General features: G+C 36.7%; 1 protein-coding gene across 2 annotated transcripts in view; it reads right to left on the bottom strand.

Moving 5' to 3' along the window:
• LOC133529481 (soluble guanylate cyclase 88E) overlaps positions 1–22,729 on the bottom strand; it is a 184,645-nt gene extending 161,916 nt beyond the window's left edge. For both annotated transcript variants that reach the window (XR_009801142.1, XM_061867195.1), the window contains exon 1: positions 21,835–22,729. The gene's annotated coding sequence lies outside the window, so the exon portion shown is untranslated. The remainder of the gene's footprint in view (positions 1–21,834) is intronic.
• Between the last annotated feature and the right edge of the window lie 420 nt (positions 22,730–23,149).

The following is a 23,149-nucleotide window of genomic DNA, read 5'->3' as shown; positions in this document are numbered from 1 at the left end:
GACTGTTAACCAGTGAGGCCCCTTTAGTCTACTTATCGCCGACGAAGTCTGCCCGATCCCCGGTTTGACTCTGTTTTGAAATTAGTCGTTAAAAAAATATTTGATTAAACATGATGTACGCTGCTTGTAGCGACCCTATCTGGGCAAAATAGAAACGTTTTATTAAATATTTAAATATGTAATATTGCTGAAACACTGTCAACTACAAGACATATTAAACTTGTTCACAAAGTGGTTAGGTGTCAGACAGAAATGAAAAATGCCAGTTTACCCGGTCGACAATTAATTAAGAGTACAGAGTCTCCGAGTTTTAACGATGTGGTTTTGGCGCGATGAAACGTAAACAATCACTTTCTTGATTTTACGTCTAAAATTATACTTTGTTTTATGTTCATATCATATCATATCATTTATTCCATTGAATCATGTTCATTTGTACATTTTGGTCTTAAATATAGTCAAGTAGTGTTGGATTCTTTCTGCACAATAAACAGTCTAATGAAACAATGTACATATCTGCCAATGAAGCATATATATGACACCATCTTATTTGTAGGTACAGTCAGATTTAAAGAGAGGTGACCCCCCTGCATACAATCAGTCTATGCAGGGGTGGATCATCTCTCTCTGCACCTGACTACATATAACTTTTATATTAGATTTTTACACTTTTTAATCAAGTAAAAACACACGGAAACTAGACTAAAGATGGTGTCATTTACGAAGACGCCTGTATTGACCCATAATATCATGTTATCAAAGGTTAGATTTGACAAATTTGCGCGTCATAGTGAATGGGAAAAACTATATATATATATATATATTTGCAAGGTCAAACTCCAGCCAAAACCTTAAAAAGTTAAAAATGGCTCGAGTGCAAAAACGTGTCTAACTTTCATTTATTTTCAATTGTATGTCGTTACCCTGCATGCCAGCAGTATACTTTTAGGATGAAATAGCTAGCAACGTATCGAACAGAAGTACATTATCAGAGTTATTGAGATAAAAGGTAAAAAGTTAAAAAGCCGCGCGTATCTTCCGCCACAATTTCACGCGGCGTGCCATTTCCTTTATTCCCTTTTAATTTCGTGGCTTTATGATCCCTTTTAATTATTGTGTCGTAATAAGTCAAGACGTACCTGAGAATTAGGAATTGCACAGGAATAACAAGCCTGGAGGTTTTCAAAAAAAATGTACCCATACAAAATGTATTATTCAGTTTTGTCGCAGTCCATACAGCATGTATTGTTAACTGCGTTACAAAATTAAAAGTGGGACTCTTTTTTATTGCTTTTTTAGTGTTCGTGATTCTAAGTAGAAACAACCCAATTTTTTTTAGATTTTAAATAGTACAGGGTATATTTTTTCTGAAAATGCCTGCGTTCATATCATAAGATGAGTAAAAAAATAGTTTATTTTTAGCAAAATATATGGAAATTTTGATCAGAATACCTACAGATTCAGTAAGCAAGACATGTGTGAACTGTCTATCCTATTTATTAAACTACATTTACGTGGAAACGAAAAAAAGTTGCTAAAAAATATCCTTTCTTTCCTTACCACTTCCATTCGCATCATTGATTCCCAAAACGTGTCTGGATTACAACCAGTAAGAAATACAAACTTATACAACCTCTTATTTTACTTAGCCATCTCATACTAAATAATGCCTTAGTCCTTGCAGATAAAGTCTCATTTGCCATGAAAGTAGACGGATTATAAGAGACAGAAAAAGTTGTGTAAATTGAGGAAATATAGCAAACTTACACACTCAGTTAATTTATTAGCGTCGGAAGGAAATACCTAACGCTTTTTCTCACATTTACTCATAAAAGGAAAGGAAAAACTTAGGTATATCGGAACGTGGAATAATCGTATTTTCTCGCTTAAAGGGTTATATATTTATTTTTCAGTTTTGCAATAGACAAATGTGAAACAAAGCGGTGGCCTATCACATAACATCATTTTTAACTATATTTCCATTGACATTTAACTATATTTCCATTGACAATGTTTGGCCGGAAATAATATATATTTATTTTTAAATCTACTTATTCTAACATATCAGAGCATCCTTAATAGGTACAATGCCTCAAGGGTCTATTTTAGATTTAAGCTAGTTATAGTAATCCTCTGTATACATCCATTATTTATATTGTTATTGTAAATAAAAATTTCGTACAACATCAAGTAATAAAATAATAAATATTTATACATGCTGTAGGCCCCGTATACAGTACCTATCACTAGAATAATATTGTAGCGGCTTTCTCAACAAGATGCCGAGTTTGGTACACACATTATTCAAATTCGATAAATTCTCGGGAATACCTCGATGCATCCCACCCGAAAATAGGATTTAATAAATTTTGAGTCTAGGAAGGAACACACGAAGAGAACGAAACGTTATTACCTACGTATAATATTTACAAGAGGTAAAAGATCAAAAGTGGAAAACGTGGTAAACGAAGACCGTGAATAAGATCAGCGGACAAAATAATAGTACATTGTGCAACGAGGGGGGTAAGTGAAATTTTGGTGGGGGACAACTGCAGGCTGGAGTGCATTAAAGACTCGAGTTTGCAATATTCTTACCCCCGTTACGCACAATGATTTTCATCAAATCATCACACTTGCAAAGAAAAAACTAAATTTTAAACGAAATAATTCGGTGTCCTATCAAACATTCGTCCGCCATATTGTCATTCTTTGACAATGCACAGACCTATGCGGTATTCAGCCACGATTAAAAATTCTGTAAAAAAATTTAAAAACGCCTATTAAATTAGTGACACTATTTAAAAAATCTATAACTCCTTCCTTTTGCACCCTTTTTTTTTCACAATCCACAACTTCCGCGGGATACATGCCTTTGTCCTTCAGTATACCTGCATGAAATAAGATCTTTTTCGAGAAAGTGTGATGAAAATAAAATACATAGCTGGGTAAAGCAAACGGAGAAAGACCGCATAAAAGGCCACTGAACCAACCAACCATGAACTGACCAAGTCAAGTCTGCCGTGAAGGGACCTCTGAACGCATTTGCCAGAATGACCCCCAACCGCGAAAAATGGCGAGAAATCGTACGGCAAGCAACATCTGCGCCTGATGTCAGCAGTTGACTACGACGCTCTGCAAAAAGTACAGCGACAACGAAGAAGAGAAGCTGGATTCAAATAGCCCAAGATAGGGCAAACTGGGCATCTTTGGAGGAGACCTTCACCTGCGGAGGAGTTCTTGCAAATTAAATATTATTATCAAAAGTGTTTTAGAAATTAAAAGTGTTATCTAAACATGTGTAGTCTTAGTACGTACTAGTAAAATTTACACTTCAGTGAAGGAGAAACTAGACGAAGCTTTCATTTTTTAGCATTAGAAAGAACTCCACAGATATAATCGTGCAGTTTTTTATCAGGCTTTTTAATTTTTTCGCGACCAGTGGTAACGTTGAAAGCGAACGCAGCCGACGCGCACGAATGAGGGTAGATCGAGCGCGGTCTACACAACTGTGACTGACACCCACCGGCTATCTCCAGTTACCCGTGAACAAGATGCATGTAACTGCGTTGAAATATCGGGAGCTCAAAAACAATATAAAAGTTAATCCCGGTTTATATCCCGGTCGATTTAAGTCTAATAATGGAATTATTTAAATTGCACGGGCAATACTTATAATTGACTTCTTAGTTTTACCGCAAAAAGTGTCCGATTTGGAACCAGAGACTTACTTCTGCGAAGTTCTTACTTATGCTAAAAAAGCGAAGTATAGAATAAAACAATGTTTCCCCCTGGATTGGAAGGACAGATAACAGCCATTTTCGTTAAAACATAGCTTGCAATAATTTTTCTATTCTTCTTCCTCGCGTTGTCCCGGGATTTTAGCACGGCTCATGGGAGCCTGGTGTCCGCTTAGCAACTAATTCCAAGAATTGGCGAAGGCACTAGTTTTTACGAAAGCAACTGCCATCTGACTTTCCAACCCAGAGGGTAAGCTAGGCCTTATTGGGATTAGTCCGGTTTCCTCACGATGTTATCCTTCACCGAAAAACAACTGGTAAATATCAAATGGTATTTCGTAGGCACATACATACTTAAGTTCCGAAAAACTCATTGGTACGAGCCGGAGTTTGAGTTGAACCCGCGACCTCCGGATTGCAAGTCACATGCTCTTACCGCTAGGCCAGCAGCGCTTCACGCTAACTTTTCTCAATCTATGAATACTTATCTTTTAAGTATATTATACATCACACCCCAAAATAGCAGCTATGACCATTTCAACCATCACGAATTATATTCACGTATCGAAAGCGCGTTCATGTCAAGATGCCGTGAAGCAGACACATTATTCCCGGTAATATATTCCGTATATTCCCGGGAATACTCGGATGCATCGCCAGCCGTGTAGCCAGCGGGATTGCGTAATTTAAATTCTTTGCGCGTTGCTGGAAACATCGCTGGCACAAATATATTAGTCAGTATTTTAACTTTTAAGAATACAAGTGTAAATCCCGTTAATACAGGAAAATGCGGCTTCACTATCATTATTTATATACTTTCTGAGCTTAAACTCATTTAAACTTTTTTTTACAATATCAATATACATATTTTAACTTTTTACTTTCTCCTGCAAAACCCAAGACAAAACAGAGGGTGGTATAAGTTTCACATGTCATGCATCTGTCTGTGGCATCGTAATTCCTAAATAAATGTAAGAACCGATCTGAGTGCGTTTTTTAATCGAAAGTGTTTTTAATATCTTTAAGCATATTTTTTATTTTCTTAGATTGTGTGTGATCAAGAACTAGTTTTATTTAATACTCGTGGACAAGACTAATAGAGTAGCTTTTCAAATATACCTATACGCATATAATAGCTATGCTAAATGCGGCAGAATAGCTGTTACCAAAGATAATTCGAAAGAGAGGTAGATTTTTAAAGAAAATTTTGTAGCCACAGTACATTTACTGCCATCTTTCGACACATGATTAAAAGTTTTAGAACGCCATTTGACCTTGATCCTTATTCTTTCACTGACATGTGTTAAATTTGTTAAATATCAAAAAGTAGCGCCATCTAATAGACCAAAGGCCAAACGTATGAGCATCGTTTCGAGCGATGGCGCCATAACCTTTAGGTTGCCCGGTGAGATGGCGCCACTTTTTGATATTTAACACATATCGGTGAATGAAACATTAGGGCTCATAGTCAAATGGCGTTCTAAAAGTTTGAATCATGTGTCTAAAGATGCAGTAAATTTACGTGGTTACAAAGTTTTCTTTGACAAAACACCTCTATTTCAAATTCTCTTTGCTGTTACTAAAGATTTACGCTACTGCATATAAATTAACTGTATTTGAGCCGGCAGAAGGCTGTCTCCCACTGGATTAAATCCGTCGTTTCTCGGGTTAGGACTTATGTTTCCGGGTAAAATGTCTCACAAATCTCGGTGCTATGGGACACGTGCTTTAGCGTGGAACAACAGTAAAGGCAAGTGGTTTATAGTGACCTTATATCGTCAATTTTATTACACATTGTTAGATTTGATGAAGCGACAGCACTTATTTCCGTCTTTATTTCATATTGACTTCAGATTGATTCAACTGTTTAGAAGTTATATTTTACCTTTAAATAAATCTAACAAATGATTGTTCAGTTCATAAGTTCACGGGCTGTTCATACATCAGAAGGCCGCCAAAATGACAATTATACATCGATAAACGTCAAACGAAAAGAAAAAAATATCGTGATGACAGATACGACGACAAGCCACGTAATAATTACATTATTTTACTTACGATTGGCGTTTTCTATCAACGTTGTCATCGGTCCCAGGTCCCAAGTGTCTCCAGAGACCATCATTGGTCCGCAGTCCACCGGTTAAGAACAACTGCAGTAGATCGATCGGTTTGAATCCCCAGATTTTGCGCTGACACGTCCGTATGTACCAATATGAACGCAATATTGGTCGAACATGCTATTCTGATAGGATAGTCGATGAAGCGGAATGCAGTGCATGTACAAAGCTATGTAGCTGCTTTTAGGTCGACACCAATCTGTCCACGATATTTAAATCTTAACCGAAATTTCCCGTATAAATATTTTATATTTTTAACCATTAATTACACATACGTTAAAACAGGTAATTTGCTCTCTGATAGACCTTAAATTCAGACAAATGTTAAATTAGAAACGTGATTTCTTGGTAATTCCATAGACATTTTTCGTAACGCCAGAGTCTTAACAAGTGTCGGTTTTTTAGGCCGTTGATTCTTTCCCATAATAGTTTTGTGGCTGCTCAAGTATATATAATATCAGTAGTAGGTACTACTAACGAGGCTTCAGTGCTTCTCATATTTGAATATATTTAAATAAATAATAAATAAATATTATAGGACATTATTACACAAATTGACTAAGTCCCACAGTAAGCTCAATAAGGCTTGTGTTGTAGGTACCTAGACAACGATATATATATAATATATTATAATTATAAATACTTAAATACATAGAAACACCCATGACTCAGAAACAAACCACTAGGCCAGACCGGTCGTCAAGAATTATTCAAGTATAATAATATACATTCTGGAGTCTATGCAGATACGAGTATAATAGTGTGGCTCAGGGCTGTCTCATGTCAAACATAGATAGAGAGAATCATTCTGTCTTCGTCTTACGCTAGTATTAGCACCCAAAGTGTTCCTGGTTCTTACTGATTGACTGATTGACAGGTTGTGTTTGCTAAACTATAGTCAGATTTATGGTTGAAGAATTGTCACTTTAGACAGCTGATGGATGTTATTACATTACAACTTGTTAACCAGAAATTATTTACTGTCTGTATACAGTGTGTTTTTTTATATAACCTCAAACTTAAACTAGACGTAGGTTTAGTACTAGAAAACAATCCTGAAAGATTTTTTTAGTTTAGTCTTCACTACCGGAGCATAATTCATTTTTGTTTTTTTTTCGAGCGGTAATGTATTTCGTACATCGTGATCACGTGACATTTGTGACGTCGCGTCATTAATGAGACGTCTTGAGTTAAAACTAATTGCTTGCTGAATTATTTTGTATGATAAAATTAAAGTCGTTTATCCTATGAAAATGTGTTAATTACGGCGTAAACCCTTTAATCATGTGGTCGTAATACACGCTGTATAACTCTATATGTAAATGTTTACAATACCTGAACTTAATATTTTCATTTCAAAATGAAGTTAAAAGCACTTGCTGAGCAAAAAGGTTTTAATTTATAAGATGAATAGCGAGAAAACCACGGATGAGAGCCATATTACTTAAAATTACTAGCACGATTTGAGGCTAACCACCCAGTCGTAAAGCTACCTTCTTAAATCCTGCTTTAACGCCCATTACTGTTTATTAGTCTCGTATTCCACGCTGTGTGGGACGAAATCACTTTTATATAAGTAAACTTAGCCAGTGATTTCAGTATGAGTGTTGAAAAAGGTACTCAAAATGGTGACATTCAAATTCAGTCAGACTGCACTTTATCTTTCGAGTCATCCACAATGACGTGCAGATTTGTCAAATCTAACCTTTAATAATATGTCAATACGAGTCAAGGCTCGCGACGTCGTGAATGACACAATCTATAGCATTACTGCTGAATTATTGCGGCGAGGTGTTTGAAAAATCCGGGCCATTACCATTGGTTCTGAAGTGTCATGCCATATCCCTACTATAATCAATACTTCCGCTCCAGATTACCTGAGGGCCAAATTTAGTTTCATTCCCCGTTCAGACTGTGAACTTCGTTCCTCCCGTCCAGTCCTTCCTCACCATAGTGGTTATCTTTCATCTTCTTTTACTGTTCAAACTGCTCGTCACAGGAATGCACTTCCCCTGACAATAAGAAAAGCCCCAGGCAAGTTCGATTTTAAACGCATGCTTCACAAGCACCTGCTGAGAGTCCTCCTCCGCGCATATACATAATGTATGTGATATGTATGTATGATTGATTTTTTTTTTATAATTTGTTTATGTATTGGTATTTATTTGATTTATATAGCAATATGTCTTTATATGTAGTAATATAATAATTATGACATGTGTAATATTGTAAATAATGTTGTCAATGTCCGAGATCAGTCACTTCACTCACCCAAAGAGAAAGCTTTAAGACATTAAGTCCACCATTTGTATTTATAACTTATTCTACTTACCTAACTTATTCTTTTTTTTAATACTTATTTATATTTGTACTTGTACAATAGTACGTTTTAAATAAACAATATTAATACATTTGAATGAATGATGAATCAATGTTATATAAATGCGTATGTCCTGACTGATCAGCGCTGAGCCGAAACTAGAAAAGCTAGAAAGTTTAAATTCACACAACAGGTTCCATGTATTGTTTATTGTATAGAAGAAATAAGAAGTTATTTTGAATAATTCAACCCCAAAGTGGATTAAAAAGGGGATGAAAGTATTTATGGGGTTCCAATTTAATTTTAAGCTAGGAACTTCGTAAAAAGGCATTCGAATAACATAACAACGAAAAGTAATTTCAGCGTTTTTGATAATTCATCCCCTAAGGTAGCAAAAAAGATTTGACTAAAATACTTAAAATTTCATAGGAAGACAGAACCATACTGTGCAGAGAAAGTCGCTGGTAGTATTAGTTATGTCGTTTTCATAAGAGAACATTTTCGTGACAGCGTAGTTGAATGAATCAGTGCAGACAGACAATTACTGTTGAGATGATTAATAGAGTTCATAACGTTAAGGTCAACACCTTAATAAATCATGTGCTTACCTACATAATAGCTAGGTACAGCAAGCTTCTAGAGGCACACACCCGTTTTATGAATTAATTTGATTCATAAAGTGGGTATGTACTTTTGCAACTGCGTGTACATGTGTCCATCAGATATGTGTTGCCATTGCCACACACTCTCTTTGTCTCTCTCTGTTCTCTAAATTTCACATTCTTGCCATTTGCCTATCACAATGATGCGCATCCGCACACCGCTCCGGTATGTGAGCTAGATATAACTATGTACTGCTCACATACATACCAGAGCGGCGTGCGAATCCACATCCAATGTGAAGTTAAAGTAGCGGCCTAAAAATTAAAAAAAATCGTACATTGCTCGCCTGTTCTTGTCCCTATCGCACGCGCATAATTATTTTGCTATCCCGCTCGCACTCGCAGTGACTTTGCCCGCCGGCATCACGGACGGCACAGCAATATAGATCGTGTCATTAACGAAGTCGCGTGCCTTGACTCGTATAGTCATATCGTTAAAGGTTAGATTTGACAAATCTGTACGTCATCATGAATAACACGAACTATATAACCATAGTTGACGACCTTTAACGACCGGTTTGGCCTAGTGGGTAGTGACCCTGCCTACGAAGCTGATGGTCCCGGGTTCAAATCCCGGTAAGGGCATTTATTCGTGTGTTGAGCATGGATATTTGTTCCTGAGTCATGGGTGTTTTCTATGTATTTAAGTATTAATAAATATTTATATATTATATATATCGTTGTCTAAGTACCCTCAACACAAGCCTTATTGAGTTTACAGTGGGACTTAGTCAATTTGTGTAATAATGTCCTATAATATTTATTAATAGTACAAAGAGTGGGGAAGTAGGTTATCTTCATACAAACGCGACCTGTTTCTCAGTGCGCTAGTCGGGGCTTTTGTTGGAGTGTGCGTGTGGTGACGTAAAGATACTATGGCGCACACATACAAGCCGCGCGCGGTGCGTTTGTATGTAGATAACCTACTTCACCACCCTTTGTACTATGAACCCTACCGTTTAAAAACATTTGATGCAATGCATGACTTACAGCTTTTCTTTAGCAAATTTCAACAATGCTCAAGTTAGCTAAACTATTCTTAAAAGTCCAACTTTGAAAAGCGTTCGCTCGTAAAATGAAAATCTCCACTTTTACAAATTCTACGTAAGATAATCTACGGAGTTGCGGGACTTGCGGGGTACGAGCCAGTACGTCGTAATGTCAGCAATGTCTGGCTTAGAATAAAGAATTTTGTGTTTTTAAAAGGTAAGAAATTCTCCAGGGCTAGTACTAACATTAACAGCACCCAACAACAGACTGCACACACTTACAGAGGCCCAAAAAAATGCCGACCAAAATAAATAAGATATACAGAATGTTTATTGAGTCACCTGCAATAATTTACGGGGTGAATATATACGTCATACTGAACAACTTTTACTATGGAACCAACCTCGAAATTGCGAAAATAAAATTGGCTGTTTCATACATTTTGACTGTGTGACCCTGGGGCAGTTTCTATGGAAGAGTAATTTTTTTCTCTCCAATATGCTCGGAAATATTCACCTTATTGTACTCGTAGCAAAAATTGTATGGGAAGTTCTTCATTATGGTCAAACAACAAAAAATCAAACCATTATTGTCGTGTTTTATCGGACGGACTGCATCTACGATCCGGTCAGCATCATTTCAAGCTATAGGATAGTCGTGTAAGATCGTGCGAATACTACTTAATTATATAGTAATCCCCACAACCTATAAAAAACTAAAGTCGAATAGAAAACCAGGTCAGGTTTATTACTGGAAGAGATCCCTGAAAGGGTAGTTCGCCTTTGTACAAAATGATGTGTGTTCTTTTCTGTTTTATGTTTCTTTTTGTACAATAAAGTGTTTTACTATAACCTACTACTTATTAGTTTGTTGTAAAACTTACGTCTTACATACTTCCAAAATGTCCCGTACTATCGATAAAAGTGAGGAATAGCAGTAGTTTTAGAACAAACAAAGGAACGGGCCGACCTAAATGATTTGTTACAGAAAATAAAGAGAAAGAATTATAAGTCCTTGAGGCGTGTTCTGATTGTAATAACATTTTACAAATTGTACTTATTCTGGATTTGTCAATAGTGACATATTTTCTTCCATCCGAAACGTCCCTTTTGACACTGACAAAACAAATCCAGATCACATTTATAACCTCTTTTTACAATCAGAATACGCTTCCGTGTCACAAGTGGAATTGCGTAATAAATATTAAATAATAGAGCTTCGTGTACGTTATACGAAATATCAAATGAAATATCAATTAAGGATATCGCCGGGCACTTCAGTAATTGCCGGATTACGTGCTATAGGCGGATAAACCGGATTGCCAAAGTCAGTAAAAAGTAGTAGTACATTTTCGTCTCTGTAGAATTTGAAATAGAGGACGGATTATCAAAGACAACTTTGTAGGCACAGTAAATTGACTACCATCAACTGCCGCTCGAAACGATGCCGCCATACCTTTGACCTGTGATCTAGTAGGCGGCGCCACTTTTAGATATTTAACATAATTATATCAGTGAAAGAATAAGGATCAAAGTCAAACGGCGTTCTAAAAGTTTTAATCTTGAAAGATGGCATTAAATTTACTGTGGCTAAAAAGTTTTCTTTGACAATCCACCCTCTATTTCAAATTATCTTTGATGGTATACACACACCTATCTGTAGAGAGAACCTACTCGTTTTACTCTGTAGTTATATTTACAACTCAATTAACTGAAAATGTATATTATGCTCTATGCGGTTGATATTGTAAGTATTATAACTATTATAAGGCAAACAATATTTAATTGTGTATGTATTAACGATAAGATTACTACAGAACATACTAATACTGTATTTAGGGGATAACTATTAGGTATACTTACTAACTTATTTAATTTAACAAAAAACATACAAAGCTTACACACACAAGTACAAGAAATATTTTTCAGCCTTTTTTAATGTGCTTATCGTTATAAAAAGAAAAATAAAATTTATAGACAGCGATTAAGGGTCTCCCCAAACCAGTCGACGCGGAGTCGGCTTTCGCCGAGTGTTTTACACCACACTATTCGCATTTAGCCGATCGACCGTCTCCGCGGTCGGACACCTGCGTTTAGCAGTCTCATCCTCCTTGCGGCCGTAGAGACGCCCGATCGCCTGCGACTTGCTATCGCAACAGTTGTAAAGCGACGGTCGGCTCTCCCGTGCTCCGTCCTGCCGTCGAGACGTCAGACAGCACACGTACAGCCGTTGAGTCCGACGAACAGATGTAGGACAGCGGGTGATCGGCAATCGTAAATCTCATTTTTGGAGACTGGTTGTTAGTAACAAACAACCTGAGTTTGAAATTGAACAGACCTGTAAGATTATTTTCCTTGGTAATTGTTACATATTATATAATAACCTGTGATGATGGATATTTTACGTAGACGGGCATGGAAAAAAAGGCTTACCAGCATTTTTACCGTCATCGGCTCTGTTCGGCCGTCGTCAGCTATGTTCGGCCGTCGAAGACGCTGAACGGCTTCCGCCAGCTCTGACCGGTCCATATCGTAGGTACTCGGCCGTGATCGGAGCCGTTCAACTCTTTCCGGCACCGTACGGCAGTATAAGGAGATTTACGAATGCGAACGTGTGCGGTAGGCTGCAAACAGCGTCGTACGAATGCGAACAGCTTTACGGCAAAACGCCGTTTTCCCGTCGAAAGACGTCGTTTCGCGTGGGCCGAGCCGATTTACGACTTATTCGCTCTTATTGCGTTGACATAAAGCTTTTTCCGTACGCGATTTGCCGAAACGGCGTCGACTAGTTTGGGGAGACCCTTAAAGACCGCCTGTTGTCTATTATTCTTTTTTCTACTCGTCGACTGTAATGGTTTCATAATCTATACCAATATACCAATCTATAATTGCGTACTTTTCATGTATGGGCTCCCAACTCAACTCATTCATTTCAATACGCTGTAGTCAACTTTAAAAAAAAAAATCAATCAAGTGCCGCCGCGCTGCCATAGAAAAATTATTTAGGGTTTATAGTAAAAAAAAGTATTATTTTAGATGACTCGTAGAAAAAGTATTGTATACAATAGTGATATAATCAAGCTTTTCAATCTCGTACCCTACTTAGGCAACTCATTGCATAAAATACTATTATTTTTCGGTTTTCTTGTTGTTCTTTTTTCTACTTTAATAAAATCATAAATTATATTTTTATACAATTGTTGCATATTAATCCATACAAAAACTCATACAAAGTGTATCAAGGGTTAATGTCGTCTAAATGAGTTATATAAAATAACATATTAATAAGTCATCTAAGCCTTTATAGCACACACAGGCCAATTCGAACGCGCACACCGATATTACAATAATATTGGAATCATATAAGTTAGCTGTCACACGCGCGTTCATTTCACTCAAGACTTGTATTAGTGCAAGCGAGATACCCGCGCGAATATCAGCTAACAGATATAATTCCAATACTAATCAAATATCGATTTGATTTCCTCCCGCGGACGCTCCGGCTGTGGAATGACCTCGCTTCCGAGGTTTTCCCGAGGATCTATAGTATGGGGTTCTTCAAAAAAGGAGTGTACAGGTTTTTTAAAGGGTCGGCAACGCGCTTGTATCATCTGGAGTTGCAGGCGTCCATAGGCTGCGGTGACTGCTTACCATCAGGCGGGCCGTATGCTTGTTTGCCACCGTCGTGGTATAAAAATGTCAGGTTCACTTTCGAATTGGCCTGATAGTCATAAAATACAATATTAGGGTGACCAGTAATTCAGAAGGGACCAACATAAGCCTGGGGTTTGTTTTATGACATTAGCTGCAGGTGGTGCGTAATGGACTACCACCTTGTTAGAATAGCTGTAATGTGTGTTTGTGTCACATGCGCATTCCCTACGTCTTTTAGGTCTATTACTGTCACGGTACGTGAGACTTAGTCAATTTGTGTAAGAATACCTATTTAATATTTATTTCATTTCATATAGTCAATTATTATTTATTTTATAATAAAAAGGCTCTTATTAATTTCCCCTGTCTTCATAAGCAGGTATGACAATGACAATTAATGTCGCTTTCATAGAGTCGTAAATTGCGCAGTATGAAGGTGACCAGCAATTTAGAAAGGTCCAGGATAAAACATAAGCCGAAGTTTTATTTTATAGCGGTGGCTGCAGGTGGCGCCTTAATGGACTGGCCAATAGTTACAGTTACTGTCAAGGGATGTTGAACCTTATCTAATGTGTATAAGGTTGGTTCTTGAATGATTCAGCTGTGGAAATCTTATGGCAATAAATGAGGGTCATATCGATAGTTATTTGAGTTGAAATACTTAGATCTAGAAAGTGTGTAATATCGAAAAGTTTACATGAGAAGCGATAGAAATAAGAAGTGTTGATTTGGATAAAACAAAGTCGGCGAATTGATTTCACGAGTAAAGAATGACTAACGCTAGAACGGCCCGGGTCCGAGCCGAGGCGTTTGTAAAAACGTTCAACGAAACGGCCCATAACCAATTAATGAAATAGGAAAACAAGAAGATTTTCGTAAATAAAATATATCGAATAACAGCGGTAAGTATAAACAATTTCATTTACCATGGCTGGATTCCAGATTAGACTGTCATTAGGCGTAAACAATAAGTGTAGTGACGACAAAAGATAGCCGGCAAACTTTTTTGCGGCGTCGTGTAACTGTCCAGTTTTGATCCTTTTGTGTTATTATTTGACGACCGGTTTGGCCTAGTGGGTAGTGACCCTGCCTACGAAGCTGATGGTCCCGGGTTCAAATCCTGGTAAGGGCATTTATTCGTGTGGTGAGCATGGATAAATATCCATGCTCACCACACGAGTTCCTGAGTCATGGGTGTTTTCTACGTATTTAAGTATTTATAAATATTTATATATTATTATATATCGTTGTCTCAGTACCCTCAATACAAGCCTTATTGAGCTTACTGTGGGACTTAGTCAATTTGTGTAATAATGTCCTATAATATTTATTTTATTTATTATTTTAATATTTGACCACACGAAGAGCAGAGCTCGAAAAGCAATTGTTAAACAATAGATCAACATTATGGTTCTCTTTGTACAGTTTCAAGTGGAATCCCGCCATGGTAAATGAAATGGGGTATAAGCGCATACGATACGACCGAATGTCCACCATCGTACGATTAGCGCCATTTCAAGAACTAAGAACAAAACTAAAGCGCCGCCTGTGACAGCTGTTGCATTCAGTCAATATCAAATTTCAATATTTAATAAGATTAGATGAAGATAAATCTGCGGAGGATTTAACATCTGGAGTGGCCTTTAAGAGCTTACCCCTCTGTCGAAAACCTCGGCCAATGGTCATATGTATTGTATGGACTGAGCTTTATCTGACATGGCTATTTGTACGTTACGTTACATACGGTCAGCTGTAGAGAAAAGGTACCACCCGTGCATACAAACTTCTAAGCGGGGATGGTACCTTTTCTCTGCAGCTGACAAAGTCCCCCGCAAAAATCGGCAGACTGTTTTGGTCCAGAAAATTACAGACTAGGCATCTCCAGCTGAAACATGGACGCCTCAGCTCTGGTGGCCTACCGCGAAAACCAAAATTCACAAATTGCGGGGATCTTTCTTTTTTACTCCAATCAAGGCGTAATTAGAGTGACAGAGAAAGATGCCCGCAATTCGCGGTTATAGTCCCGTTCCAGCGTGGGACATTAATAAACGCTTTCCCGCTTAAAATGTATTTTTGACGTCTTCCTTTCAGTCGGTTTTACTGTAATTTGCCTTTTCTGTATATATGCAAAAGGAATCCCTAAAAACGAATTAAAAAGAGATTTATTGTGACATCACCGTACTCCTTAAATTCACACACTATAAGTAGGTAACTCTAGTATTTACACCTACTAAAAGAAGTCATATATTGTCGCTAAAAATCGTAACACAACAAATAATAATCATAAAAAACAATAAATGGATGGTTTTAAAACTTTTGAAGCAATCATTCGTAAAAAACGTTGCCTCATTTCTCTATCGCGCCTGTAGCCGCTGCAACGGCATCCTAAAGGTGTTGTTCGCGTCCATACTTCCGTCAAGTACTTTATATAAACATTTTTACCAAATATCACGCGAGATGGCGTTGTACCGGGAGCGGTGATTTATACATCACGCTATCGAAATGTTTATAGGGATTGTATATAAGGGTTTGGGATTATTTTTAATATATTGGCTTTATTTGTGACTGGTTGTTTATTCTCATAGTCAATCCTCCTAAAATGAAGATCGCCCATTTTGAAAGAGTTAGGAGTGTATATACAGGTGTTAACGTGTAAAGACTGCCCTATTTAGAATAAATGGAGGACAATAATGCCTTGGGCTCTAATAATTATTGAAAATTAATTTTATGCAATGCTAATTGTGTAATTTAATTCTAATTGTAATCATTTTTATTGTTATTTAATTTTAATTGTTTTTATTTTAATTGTATGTAACAATTTTATGGGCTCTTGGCCTGAATTAAACGTTTTTATTATTATTAATAAACACAAGGGGGTTGTATATAAAATAAATTGTTGCACAGCGTACGTGAAATAAAGCACGTTTCGAAATCAAATTTATTTACACTGGGGGTACTGTACCTATTGGAGTCATTACAAAGGAATGACATTATATTGATTCGAACAAGTGACAGTGTAATTATTGGATATAAGATCACTTTAAAATGTGGATGTATGTGCCTTGGAGGGGCACGCTGATTAATAATGGTTTAAGTTAATAAGGTTGGGGAATTCTCATTCTGTGTATCTTGCCCCGAGCAAAATAAACCATGTTTCTCTTAACATATCTCATTATCCACTTTTTATGTTAAATTCAATATTCTATTTTGGGTAAGGTGTGAGATGTTGTTGGTTTTGTCTATTTGAGGCAAATCTTATGTAATTACGATGGAAATGGATATAACTTGCTTTCATTGTGGCAGCGGTAGGTATTGTGTAAACTCGAAGTAACAACTTTCCATTTTGAAGATTATTAAATTTAATTGAACCAAGACACGTTCTCTAGGTATATAAGACACGTGTATAACTAGGTATCTAGGTATACACGTGTCTTATTGATACACCCAGCCGCAAAATTGCATGGACACTATGAATGAATTCATGCATGCAATTTGGTAGCTCGCTATGGCGAGTTTTAGATATCATATCGGCTGTCTAATGTAATGGCTAACCGCTGCAAAAAAATATAGTGTATGTTTGTGCAGAAATATCTTGATATTGACCTACTGTCATAATGATTGGAGCTAAATACGTGCTAATAAATATTTTTTAACCTCCGACGAATAAGACGGGTTTTATATGTTTAACGCCAATGTCTGTCCATCTGTCTGTGGCATCATAGCTATCCAACGGATGGACTGATCTCGATGCGATGAGCTATGTTTGATAGAAATCGATCTATCAGTTTGAAGAGTATCAGCTCTTTACCAATTTTTGGCATATAGCGTAGAGCGTTTTTAAAATTTTCAATTTAATATTTATTTTAAATTCAAATAATTCGATACTAACTTGGAATTAAAGTATAACACGTGAAATTCATGTCTGCCAACAAATCAGTTAGGTACCTACATTTTTAATGAACTTACTTTTTGAGAAGGTTATGCATTCGAGTGTTTTAAATAGGTATGTTTACCGAAAATGCCGAGTTCACATGTTGTCCGACTTGAGTATTTATATTTTTGCTTTTGGATAAGAATAACTACGAATATAAAGGAAATTATCAGTGTTACCTTATGAGTTCGCACCAAGCACGGAAGAAATACACCTTCCATTATTAACGAAGTTTCGTTCTCATTTTAAAACTACGTGTTGGATTGTAATGATTGTACATACAATGACATGATGACATGAGGTATGCCTGTAATTAGTTTAAATAGCTCCAGCGTATAAAACAAAGAAAGTAGAGCAAAAACAAGTTTTGTATGCATCTTAAATTTGCTGTATTTTTTTAACTATGGTATCTGAAGCTACATATACTAATTACATGCCTTATTTTATTTGTAAGTACAAAGTTTCATAGCAATCTAGCTAGCTAGTTTTAAAATGGGAGCGTAACTACGTTTGGATTGCGAACCGAGCTTGCTGCGGACTCTTAGAGCAAACACAAAAGCTTAATAAAGGCCTGGAGAGAGCCGCAAATTAGAAATAAACAGAATTCTTATTTATTTATGTAGGAACTGAATCTTTATTTGCCATCGGATGGGGTAACTGGAAGCGCTGGTGGCCTAGCCGTAAGAGCGTGCGACTTGCAATCCGGAAGTCGCGGGTTCAAACCCCGGCTCGTACCAATGAGTTTTTCGGAACTTATGTACGAAATATCATTTGATATTTACCAATCGCTTTTCGGTGAAGGAAAACATCGTGAGGAAACCGGGCTAATCCCAACAAGGCCTAGTTTACCCTCTGGGTTGGAAGTTCAGATGGCAGTCGCTTTCGTAAAAACTAGTGCCTACGCCAAATCTTGGTATTAGTTGTCAAGCGGACCCCAGGCTCCCATGAGCCGTGGCAAAATTCCGGGACAACGCGACGAAGAAGAATGGTGGGGTAACTGGAAACAAGGGAGTAACTATGGTGGGGAACTTATCTAGCTAAGTAGTTGAAATATTTACCCTAAGTCTGGTAAATCCTGATTCAAATATTGTAAAAAGTACACTGCTGTCAGCCACGTTCATATAATAGGAAGTATTACTGCAATGTTCTGCCGCCAGTGAGTAGCAATAGCACCTTTCGTAAACCATAGAGTAACTTATACATCCCTTACCTGTTTTTTGACAAGCTTTCACAGATAATAAAATATGACATTGATGTATCAAGGCAGTTTGTTTTCAAAGGGCCTTCATCGCTCGTATATGCAAGAGTACCTAATAGAGAGGTTAGATAACGAAATTTCGATTTTATTGTTTGGCGGCAGACCCTCAGATTGTGATGGATTGTGGTAGTGGTGCTCCCAACGCAGAGTTTTGCGTAATATGCCCTATTGGGGAATATTTCCATTGTCTAATGTTATCCCTCCTGTCCGCAGTTGCCCCACTTGACGAAACCCTAAAATGGCTGATAATGGGGATAAACTATTTTACATTTCAAAAAGTTTTCAAATTAAAACGGCATTTGACTTTATAGCCCATTGCACGTAATAGTAAAACTTTACTCATTTTCCTTGAAACATAAATATTCGGTAAAACTTCCAGGACGGCATAAATTTAGTTTTAAATTATTTGCGCTTGGAATATATTATATTCATCATCTCAGACGAGAGACGTCCACTGCTGAACAAAGGCCTCCACCAAGGATATCCACAATGAACGATTATTCGGTGCCCTCAACCAACGGTTTCCCGCGAATATACTATATGACCTAATATTAATAGCCTATATGGGCCCATTTCTCAAACGGTATTAGACTTACTGTTCTTTATATCCTGCTACCCTAAGGTTGTCTGGAAGAGAAGACCGCCTGTTGCTACCTTTCTTTACATTATAATCTGTTTTTTAAATTTGTTTTCTTTGTGGTGCAATAAAGAATATTTACTTACTTACTTACTTACTTACTAATATTATTAGTCCACGAAATAATATTAGACTAATACCGTTCGAGAAATGGGCCCCTGTCAAGTTGTAAGGTTTATCATGGCAACACACTAATAATATTAGACTAATACCGTTCGAGAAATGGGCCCCTGTCAAGTTGTATGGTTTACCATGGCAACACACTAATAATATTAGACTAATACCGTTCGAGAAATGGGCCCCTGTCAAGTTGTATGGTTTACCATGGCAACACACTAATAATATTAGACTAATACCGTTCGAGAAATGGGCCCCTGTCAAGTTGTATGGTTTACCATGGCAACACACTAATAATATTAGACTAATAACGTTCGAGAAATGGGCCCCTGTCAAGTTGTATGGTTTACCATGGCAACACACTAATAATATTAGACTAATACCGTTCGAGAAATGGGCCCCTGTCAAGTTGTATGGTTTACCATGGCAACACACTAATAATATTAGACTAATACCGTTCGAGAAATGGGCCCCTGTCAAGTTGTATGGGTTACCATGACAACACACTAATAATATTAGACTAATACCGTTCGAGAAATGGGCCCCTGTCAAGTTGTATGGTTTACCATGGCAACACACTAATAATATTAGACTAATACCGTTCGAGAAATGGGCCCCTGTCAAGTTGTATGGTTTACCATGGCAACACACGAATAATATTAGACTAATACCGTTCGAGAAATGGGCCCCTGTCAAGTTGTATGGTTTATCATGGCAACACACTAATAATATTAGACTAATACCGTTCGAGAAATGGGACCATGTTGTCCCACATCTGGACAAAGGATAATGCATTGGAAAATTTAAATTTTATAAAATTTCTTAACAGATGAACTCTATTTTTAACTTGTTTTCGCTTAGGTAATATTGTAATGTAGCATATAGTTTGGCAACGTTGTTTGTCAGTGGATCATAGACAGAGAGAACCATATAGGTATTACTACTGAGTACGATATACTATTATGCTAGTAATAGTAGTGGCAAAACCACCTTTTCAGTAGATTTTTTTTTATGGGAGAAAACCCTCCTTTTTTAAATTTGCCGCATTTTTTTACTGACGGAAATGGCTTGCCAAACCATTAACAAAACTCAAAAAAGAAGGACTAGTATAGTCTTTTATTATACATTTGAGTAAATGTAATGTTTCGTGAGTATAAAACTTGCCAGACTATAGTTTGGCCTGGGACTATCCCATTTCAAACATAGACAGAGAGTATCATACTATATTAGTCTTACGCTCTTACAGCACCCAAAAGAAAGCGATGAGTATAGTTTTTATTTTGGTTCTTATTTTCTGACCAATTGGGTTTGCCAGAATACATATAAAAATCTCAGAATCTTAATTAATCAAATGGTTTTATAACAATGCAGTATTTACAAGTATCAAAAAATATCAGGATTGTAACAGTATAATATGTGTATCCATAATTATGCTAAAAGTGTCAGATATATGCAGTAAAAAAATTAAAATACATGAATATATAAATTAAAACTTTAAGGCTTATAATATTGTTTTAGCTGCAAACCTTATTTCATTAAACACGGCATACTTACTCTTCCATGTATTTACATCTTAGAGTTATGCATATATGTAAGAAAAAACATACATTTGTTCAAAGAGCTACGGAATAAAAGACACTAACATAAACTCGAATTACCCGCGCCAAAATTAGAAATTATACCGCAAAAGCCCTCATATATGCAGCGATAAAATATTATAATCACCTCCCCAATTATTTAAAAGCAGAGGAAAGGGTCACTACGTATGCCAAGAAGTTGAAATCGTTCCTTGCTGAAAAAGCATATTATTCAGCAACCGATTTTCTAACTGATAGTTTTATTAAGTAAGATAGTTTTGATCTCCTAAAATTGTAAAGATAGTTTGTAGTTTTTTTTAATGCTTTATTTAAGCAAATGTTTGCCATACCCTATTAGGGTCCGTGAGATACTATTATTTTGTAACAACTTCCTTTTTTACTATTGTGCAATAAACGATTATGATTATTATTATTGCTAAATAAAATTATAACCAAGTGTACGTAAAATGTGCGCGAACAAAATAAATAAAACTTATTCTTAATTATCGCATGTAATATGAAGAATAATTTCTCCTAATACAGACCATACAGTGTGTTTAAGACAATCCCAAGCAGGAAAATGACAGGAAATTACAAACTTGACCTTCAGAGCACCTGGACACCGGATGTGACGTATAACCTCCACTATGTGGCAGAGCCACGTAAATCAACACACCTCCTACCTTTAATAATTTAACTTACTTATACGTCAAGGAAAATTACTGTAAACGCTATAACAAATAGATTTAAAATATTTCAGTTTAAACACAGTCATAAAAACTAGGAAACGTCATCAATGTCAAACCTTTATGGTTTAATTAGTATTCTAACTTACCTTTTTAATCCAAAGAAAAAAGAAAGTTAACTTTTTAACTCAATGTCACAGCACACACCACAAACAAAACACAAACACTTTTAAATTTAGAATTCACTTTGAATTACGCGCCAAAACATCACCGAGTGCGAAGGCGGGAAACATCTTTTTTTGACCGACTAGTGGCCCGGGTTGCGTCAAACGTCCAACTGAGCAAATTGGGCCCACTGAGTCGACGGAACGTTTCGCAGGCGCGCTGCACCCCGGCGAGACGAAATGAACCCTATACATCTAGGTACAGTTGCAATACTATCTGTTAATTTTGTTCATATGACGTCGCTTTTGTGGTGTGAATTTATTTTGAGTTGGGTAACTTTTGGGATTTGTTATATTGTGCGATTATTCCTTTTTCAGCCAACCTAATATGCTTAAAGGGTTGTTTTGAACTATTTATTTTTAAAGGTCGTGTTGAGAATCATGCTTTGAATTGATTAAATTGTTTAGTTTACAATGATATATTTATTTGTTTTTTAATTAGGGAATTATCACACTTATTATTTTATGGCTTTTTACTATTATCACTATCAGTATCACGCACAAGTTGAATATCTTGTTTATTTTATATCATTGTTTCGTCTTGCGCTTGCATAAAATGCGTGACAAAATCTTAGTTAATTTTGTGAAAAACAGCTATAAACGCTCTACGGTTCTATGGTATCTTTCTCTTTAATCCGGACCCGGAACTCGCAAGATTTATAGACCTTTTATTAGAGGCCAAGGACAAAAACGACCTTAATTAACTTGGTGTGCTTTTATACGGCTGAAAAAGCTATTTGGCACTCTGATTCGTAACGTAACTTAACTTGTAACACTATCATTGAGTAATGTATGAACCTACTTATCTATTTATATGTTGAGCATGTAGGTAAGCGTTTCTTTAATATTTTATTTAATAACAACGTTTGTCGCAGACCAGCTGACTACGTAGGAAACATATGCCTTCACCTAGCCATTGACGCGACTCCCGACCCTCTGCTAGACCAAAAAACGACGACTCGATATCGTGAAAGCGGATATGACATAAATGGGCTCACACGAGAGGACGCCTAGAATCGCGCAAAGTAGAAGAAAGCAAGCAGGAAAGTGGATCCTGGCAAAGGCCGGGATAACGCTAGGTATAAGAAGAACAACGGATTAGTGATAGCCATAAAGTCTGTCTTAGCTAACTTTACACTGACGAACAGAACAAAGTGAGGGCGGGAGAGGTGAAGTATGTTATTATAAACGTCATATTTTCATAGTACTATATAATTAGCTTGGTCCGTCTCTAGTCTAG

The sequence above is a fragment of the Cydia pomonella genome, chromosome 21 (genome assembly GCF_033807575.1).
Source record: "Cydia pomonella isolate Wapato2018A chromosome 21, ilCydPomo1, whole genome shotgun sequence".
Lineage (NCBI taxonomy): Eukaryota > Metazoa > Arthropoda > Insecta > Lepidoptera > Tortricidae > Cydia > Cydia pomonella.
The sequence above is the reverse complement of the archived record's forward strand: the minus strand, read 5'-3'. Positions and strand labels throughout refer to the sequence as shown.